Here is an 8,144-nt window from a genome sequence, read left to right as displayed (position 1 = left end):
TGGTCTTAGATTGTTTTTGACAATTGAGTGTCAACACACTTAACCAAATTCTCAAGTTGATGCCGAGTATAACAAAAATGCCAAGCTACAGTGTTTGCCAAGTTAGAGATTCAATAGGTGCCGAGTGAACTTCCCATGCCAAGTGAAGTTCAAGTGCTGAGTGACAAGTGATGTCAAGTCACTATAGGTGCCAAATAGAGTATAGATGTCAAGTGAGATAGAATCACTATAGGAGCCAAGCAAGATAGAATTCCTATATGTGTTGAGCATCAACAATTAGTAAGTGCCAAGTAACACAGAATCAAAAGATGAGTTTATATCTTCACAAACTCAGATGTAAACCCATTTTTGAGCCAACTCAAGATGAATCTCAAAGGTTCTTAAAGAAAAGATCAAATCTTTTGCATTACCTATGTAATCAACATGTATCCAATAAGAAAAATGGAGAAGGCATGCAACCAATAGAAAAAATGCAAGAATTGAGCTAGAAATGAAGTGATTATTGATCATAGATTCATACCTAACCCAAAGTCTTCAAAGCCTTTAAAAGGAGGATGAAACCCCATTGTATGTGCACATGTGAGAAGTGTATGGGTGAATTATAGTGAAGTGTAGAAGGGTGTAAAGACTGAGATAGAGCAGAACAACATTGTAAAATTTAGTTGATAAAAGAATAGAGTATTAGAATTTCAAGGAGAGACATATCAGATCAAGCAAGGATTAGAACATATAGAGTAGAACAAGGATCTGGAATCAACAATTGAACATTGTAAGTCATCAGGTCCAAACTTTCTAATATTGTCTAGCAATTGTATTATGAATGAAAATCCTACGATGATAGGTTAGTTTAGTAGCCATGTTGTAAGCCTTTAGACAAGGTGGTAAATCCTTTAACAGGGTACTATTCCAAGTGAGTGTTTGTAAATCCTTTAACTAGGTCACTTTTAATAGGATGTAAAGTCTTTAATAGGATAGGCCTTTCACAGGGCAAACCATTGGAAGTGGTCAAACTTTGTGACCTTAAATAGTTACATATTTCTGTAGTGATACCTTATTGGTGTCATCCCTACCCCAGTATTACCTTCTCATTTTGGAGGGTTTTTGGGTTATCAAATTCTTGTATAATCTATTTTCATGCATCTATTTACTTTCATGTTTATTAGATGGCCTAGATTCATGTGAATGTTTTTGATTAAAAGGTTTTGAAAAAGGTTAAAGTTAGTTACTTTTGATTCGCATCCCCCCTCTCAGAAGTAAATCTTCCCACTTGTAAATTCCAACGATTGGCATCAGAGCCAAGTTCTCACAAGGAGGAGTCTTACAACTTGGAGAAAAGATTTGGAAATGGAAGTCTAAAAACTTGGGAAGATCATAGAGAATCAAGAAATTGATATACAACTTTCTTTACATGCTTTGGAAGAAGCTAGAGACGAACTGAGAAAATCCTTAAAGAGAAGAAGATAGATTGCCATAGTTGAGAATGATACACAATACCCAGATATTGACACCTTAAAATTATTTGCAAATGGATATTCCAAAGAATTTGATGTAGTAATAGAAAACCTAATGGAGAAGAATAGAGCTCAAGTAGAAGAAATCAGACACTCAAGCTTGAACAAGAATCACAAGCCATGATACTTTGTGAGGTGACTGAACAAAAGAAAAGAGCCATTGAAGATAAGGCTACGCTAGAAGAAGACAAGAGAAATATTTCCAACAGACTAGAAGAAAAGTCAAATGAACTTGCAAGAATTTCAAACATGCAACTAGGCACCCTAAGCTAGATGATGAATACACACCATGAACTGATTGGCAAGGACAATGAGATCTCTACATTGAAGATGCAAAATGAACAACTAAAAAATGACCTAAAAAGAGAGAAGGAGATTGCAGAAAGCTTCAACAAACCTAATGAGGCCATCAAATACTTTGAACAACTACTAAAATCACCAAGGGCTAGCAATGATACTTCACGACTAGGATATACTAGCACTAAACAAGGAGAGTCATCGAAGACTATAGAAGAAAGGAGTAACAAAGGTAAGAACACTAAACCTACTTTTTATTTTTGTGGTAAAAAAGGACATACCTCTAATGCATGTAGGAGAAATAATGCTCATCAACATGAAAAACCTAAGAATGTGAGTCATTGTCATAAGTGAAAAAAGCAAGGACATCAAGCACATGATGTAGAACTAGGACTATCAGAACACCAAGATTCAAAGGTCAATGCTACAATTGTAAGAAGTATGGACATGGAGCTTTTGAGTGTAGATCAAAGACTATGTAAACACTTAATTAGTCAGCAAGGGGAAATAACCATGGACATCACTACAATTGGGATTATAACACTAGGTATAGCTGTCATTAATACTAGGAATGTGAACACATTCTTGAAAATTGCATAAGAACACATTTTAGTGGAAACCACAAAAGATCGTTGAGTAAAACCACATGTTTTAGTTGCTTGAAGACTGGCCGTGTTAGCAAGAATTGCCCAATAAGGTCAAAGGCACCCAACTGAAAGAATAACAAAGGTAGAGAGAAGGTAGATGTTGAACACATTAGAGGAGAAATGAATAAGACATGGAAGAAGAAAGATGGGAGTAGCACATCAAATGAAGTGATCACTTCACCTAATAGGTCAAGTGGTCACACTTCATCAAACTAAGTAAAGAGAAGGCATGAAGGATTGACTTAAAAAGATTTATCATACATCAATTCTTAAAGAAGCAAGTACTAAAAAGAAGAGATCAACATGATTAGAGATGTAAAGTCAAAACTTCAAGACTTCATAAGTGTTGCTAAGTTTCCCTCAGATGCCGAGTAAAATTTTAGTACATGTTGAGTTGACTATCAAATTTAGTAAAAGCTAAATGATTAGTAGTAGCTGAGTTGGTAGTGAAAGTCAAGTGAAGGATACTCCTATGGATGTCGAGTGATGAAAAGCCAACGAAAGCCAAGGAATGTAGAAATCCTTAAGAAGCTGAATGGATAGTTCTAAATGCACTAAACATTAAATGCAATGAAAATAGGGTATATTATCATGTTCTCAATCATTTTTCTTCATCACAAATGAAGAGAAAAGATGAAAAAGAGTGAAAAATGAATTCACAATAGAGAATCCAGTGTTTAAGTAGATTTCAATAGCAATTCAACATGATTTCATCGATTTTGAGGTATTTACATTTGTGCTGAGTTATGCAATTTCATATTTTCTTCATCTTCAAACCCTAGATCATACAAATGGCTTCTAGTTCTAGGAAAATATAGGAGAAGGAACCATTTGAGGTCCATCTAGTGTCTAATGAAGTAAAACAACTTGATTTCTGGCCAATTCTAGAGGTAGCATATAAACATGACTTAGCCGGAGTCCTATCTATCATACCCCTTAAGGTAATTATGGTTTAGGATGTTAGATGATTTTACAATTACATAATTGGAGCCATAGGAGATATGGAAATGAGCGAATCTTATGAGTAATTGTGTGAAAATGGAGTTTTAAAGGAAGAGCACTAGATTGTTGAGAAGAAGGGTTTGACAGATGCCCTAGAATTCCCTACAATTTTCAAGACTAAATGGATCATGCTAGTGCTTAGTAGGATACATGATGGAAGCTTATGGTTGGAGGATGGTCCAATGAAAATTACAAAAAGGGTTGTGCATAGAGTGATAGGGTTCCCAACCCTAGATCGGCCAAAGACCCTTAGCAGTGACTCTAAGGAAGTAATTGAGAAGAACATTGGTGCCAAGTGGAACAAGAGAGGAATAAAAATAGACACCATTCAAAACCCTCTTGTTGATTTCACTGTTAGGGTTATTGCACACAAATTCTACCAATCTAGAAGACTTAACAGTGTGCCTTGCATTATAGTGGATGTGGGTTATAAGTTAGTGAAAAAGGATTAGACTTATGATCTTACAAAACTACAATAAGGAAATATAGCCAAAAGTAAAATAAAATTTGCAAGAAGATGTGAAAGGGGAAGTAGATACATAGAACAAACAAAGAAAAAATAGGGTACATAGAAATAGAGGTAAAAGAATAAGAAGGCAAAGTGTATCAGACACATCATAATGAGAGAAATTCAGCACAAGAGTCTTTGGTTGTAGGAGTGGAATTTTGGTTACAGAAATGGCACATTAGCTTAGGGGGAGTTACAAAAATTTTAAGGTATACAAAAAAAATTTTGAACAAATTTTTGAAATTTTGTACATATGCTAAGCAGAATGTGTAGTATACTCATAGAGATCGAATTTATAATTTTTAGTTAAGTGTTTTTTCCACTCATGTCAAAGGGGGAGATTGTTGGTCTTAGATTGGTTTTGACAATTGAGTGTTAACACACTTAACCAAATTCTCAAGTTGATGCTAAGTATAATACAGATGCCAAGCTATAGTGCATACCATGTTAGAGATTCAATAGGTGTCGAGTGAACTTCAAGTGCCAAGTGAAGTTCAAGTGCTGAGTGATAAGTGATGCTGAGTCACTTATTTTCTAATGGAGTTACATATAAAGTGTTGAATGACACACTAGTTGAAAAACAACTATAACTTTCAAATGGTACAACACTTTTAAAATCCAAAAGATGCATCACATTATATGTTTGTTCTACTATAAGGGAAAAAAATGAAAAATTTAGTTGTATAGAGTTTTGAATTAGTTAACGTGGTCAAACAGGATAGTCTTTTATTCCAAAAGTACTAAAGTCAAAACTTAATTATTAATTATTTGTTTAAAATAAAAATACCCAAAAATATGTGTCACATCTAGGCATGAGTCTTGTAATGACCCTATCTTTTAGCTTTCATGTTCTCCAAAGTCTAAGTGGATCATAAAAGGAAATTAAATTAATATCTTATAAATTCATTAAATAAATTAAAATTAAAAATTAAAAGGTGACTTTATATTTAATTAATTTAATTAATTATTGTATTACAAGGGAGAAGCTTCTAGAATGTGTATTAATTATTGGAAAGGCGGAAGCCTCTAGTAATTTAATTTTCTAGAAGCATAATTAATTATTGTATTGCAAGGGAGGAGTTTCTAGAAAGTGCATTAATTATTCGAAGGAGGAAGCTTCTAGCACTTGCAATTAATTAATGTTTTAGTTCCTTCTAGAAGGGTAAAGGAAAAGGATAAATAGGGGTGAGAGTCTCATTGTTGAGCATCAGTTTTTTGTGAATGGAATTTGATAAGCGCTTGGATGTGTGAGTCACATATCTTTTTTTGGCATTAGGGGATGTACATCCTCTTTTGTAACATTCTAGATGTCATTCCTTTGGGGTTTGGCCTTTGGAGTACATTGCTTTGTATTGGATTTCATCATTTTGAGAATTAATATAATTTTAGCATTGGTTCAATATATAGTTTGCATAAAAAATCTATTTCGGTAGTTGGTTTAGTTTTTGGACACTCTAGGGTGCCCATTACAGTGTTATCAGAGCTTACTTGCAAAGTGTTTCACAAAGTTATAACCAAGGTGCCCATTACAACTCTACTACTTATATCTAGAATATTATTTAAAAATATTATCATTTGATTTTGATTAAGGTGGTCAAACACACGTCTACTTCTTATTTTTATTCTAAATTTTTTATAATATTGCATTAAAATTCAAACTTTTGACCAATCAATTTTTATTTTTTTAAAGATAAGTCCTAGTAGTTGAGAAACTCGATTCAATTTTCTAGAGATTCTTTTCTCTCAACTTTTTGATATGAAGTTAATAACAAGTAGAAAATTGCATTTCAAGTTGACATAACCCTGATTTTCTAATTTTTTATTGCCACTTAAGAGCATAGTTTGGTTGACCATGATCCTACACATACCCATTAGTAAGTGTCGAGAAACATAGAATCAACATATGAGTTTGTATCTTCACAAACTCAGATGTAAACCATTTTTTGAGCTGACTTAAGATGAATCTCGAGGGATCTTGAAGATAAGATCAAATCTTTTGCATTACCTATGTAATTAGCATGCAACCAATAAGAAAAATGGAGAAGTCATGCAACTAATAGGAAAAATGTAAGAGGGTAAAAGCACAAACCTATGTCACCTTTTATAAAGGAAAGATGATATCAAAATTTAAAGTTTTCAACTTTAATACATAAAAGTGGCATTTGTACTTAGAATTTGAAGATGATGTAAACTAATGAAATGTTTAAAATTAGATGAAGTTTATGTCTGTAATTTTTAAAAAAAAAATTGACTGAAAATTTTGTCTATTTTTTAACTTTTAAAGTCTATTTTTTATTTTTTTAAATGTTGAAAATATAGAGTTTTTTTCCCATCAAACAAATATATGCAAATGTTCATATTTTGGTCTAATTTTGGAATATGTTAGAGTTGACATGTATACCTAGTGCCTCAAAAAAGAAAAATTGAAATTTGGCTAATATTTTTCAAGTTATAACTGGTCAAAGTCAAAGTTATGAAAAATTGATATTTTTTTTCTCCCGGCCAACTTTTTCTATCAAATCTACATATTTTTTAAAACAAATTACATATTCTTGAAGAAGACTCTCTCCTCTAGTACAACATTAAAAATTAATAATTTTTGAACATGATTTACTATTTTTTTCTTATTTTTGAATAGACATTTTCCTAAATCTTAAAATACCTACATGTAATATTTTCAAATTATAACATATTATCCATAATCAAAATTTTAAAAAAATTATATGATCATAATTTTGACTTCGAGACCTACAAAACTATATTTTTAGTTTTAAAATAAACTTCAATTTATTAGGTCGAATAGGCCTTCAAAGTGAATTTTTTAAAAAAGTTCTTATTTTTGTTTGTGTGGCTGCCACCTAGGATGCCACATAGGTAGCTTTGATCGAAAGAATTTCGGCCGGAACCCCTGTCAGCCTAACAAACTACAAGTAGTTAGTTTGGCAGTTTCATGTATAAAATAAATTAGTTTCCAAGCTATTTCATTGAAGAAATAAGATTTGTGTTTTCTTTATTTTAATAAATATAGAAAACAACAAAATGTAGAAGAGCATTTTTGGAAGACAACAATTTTTAAAGCCATTTTCAGCAACTTTTTCATGGAAGTCCTTAGAATTGCAAAGGATCAAATATTTTTAAGGTGTTTTTTCCCCATCTACTTATTTTCATTTTTATGTATTCTAAATTGAAGCATTAGCTGGTATTTAGCGGTCAAAATTTAAAATTATTTTTTTGTTTCCATAGATTAAAGTATTCAATGGGCAGTAAAAGGAAAAGATCAAGGAAATATGATAGGAAAAGAGATGAAAAAACAAAAGGTCATACTAAACATAACCAAAACCAACCTACTGAAATTCCTAAATAGGATGAGATTTATGAAGAGAATGAAAGTAATGAAGAGAAAGAAATTGGTAGTTCTACCGATAGAAACAAATTAGAAGGCATAACAAATTTGATGGATTTGAATGAGGAACTACTTTTTAACCAAATTCCATCTAAAGATATGATAGATGATAACACTATTAGAAAGCATTGTCAGAACATGTGGGATGAATATTTCAAAGATAAAAGTATATTTGGACAGGCACAATTATTTGTCAAGTTATTTAGGAGAAAATATATGAAACCTATTTTAGAGTTGTTGGGTGGTTATAATAGGAAAAGCCATGCCCATAATATTAATAAAACAATAGTTGAAAACTTGCAAAATACTTATAACAAAATTGACAACACAACTCATGAAGGTGATTTGTTTAATGCACGTAGAGTATTGATGACTAATATATCTAGTAGAAAATTCACACATAGAAAATAGGTATGTGCAATTTATGATGTACTACATATATCTAGAAGAGTTGTTCAAAGATACATCAAGAGGAGAAATATGCTAGATGATAACATTGAGAATAACTGGATGAATATTTGTAGAGTTCCTCGAAAAGATAGAATTTCTAAAGATGTGAAAAGACAAGTTATTGAATTTTGGACTACACATTCTCATGTTTCTTCCAATAGGCATGATACCATACAAATTAAAGATCAAGAGACAAGGGCCAAAATTGAACATCCAAAACATTTCATAGATATAACTCAAAGTGAATTATTTCTAACATTCAAGCAAGAATTTTCAAATGTCAAAATATGTCAGAGAATGTTTGAGATTTTGCGTCCTTCCTTTGT

The sequence above is a fragment of the Cupressus sempervirens genome, chromosome 5 (genome assembly GCF_028749045.1).
Source record: "Cupressus sempervirens isolate cs-2001-9-10 chromosome 5, ASM2874904v1, whole genome shotgun sequence".
Lineage (NCBI taxonomy): Eukaryota > Viridiplantae > Streptophyta > Pinopsida > Cupressales > Cupressaceae > Cupressus > Cupressus sempervirens.
Note: the sequence above shows the minus strand (reverse complement) of the source record.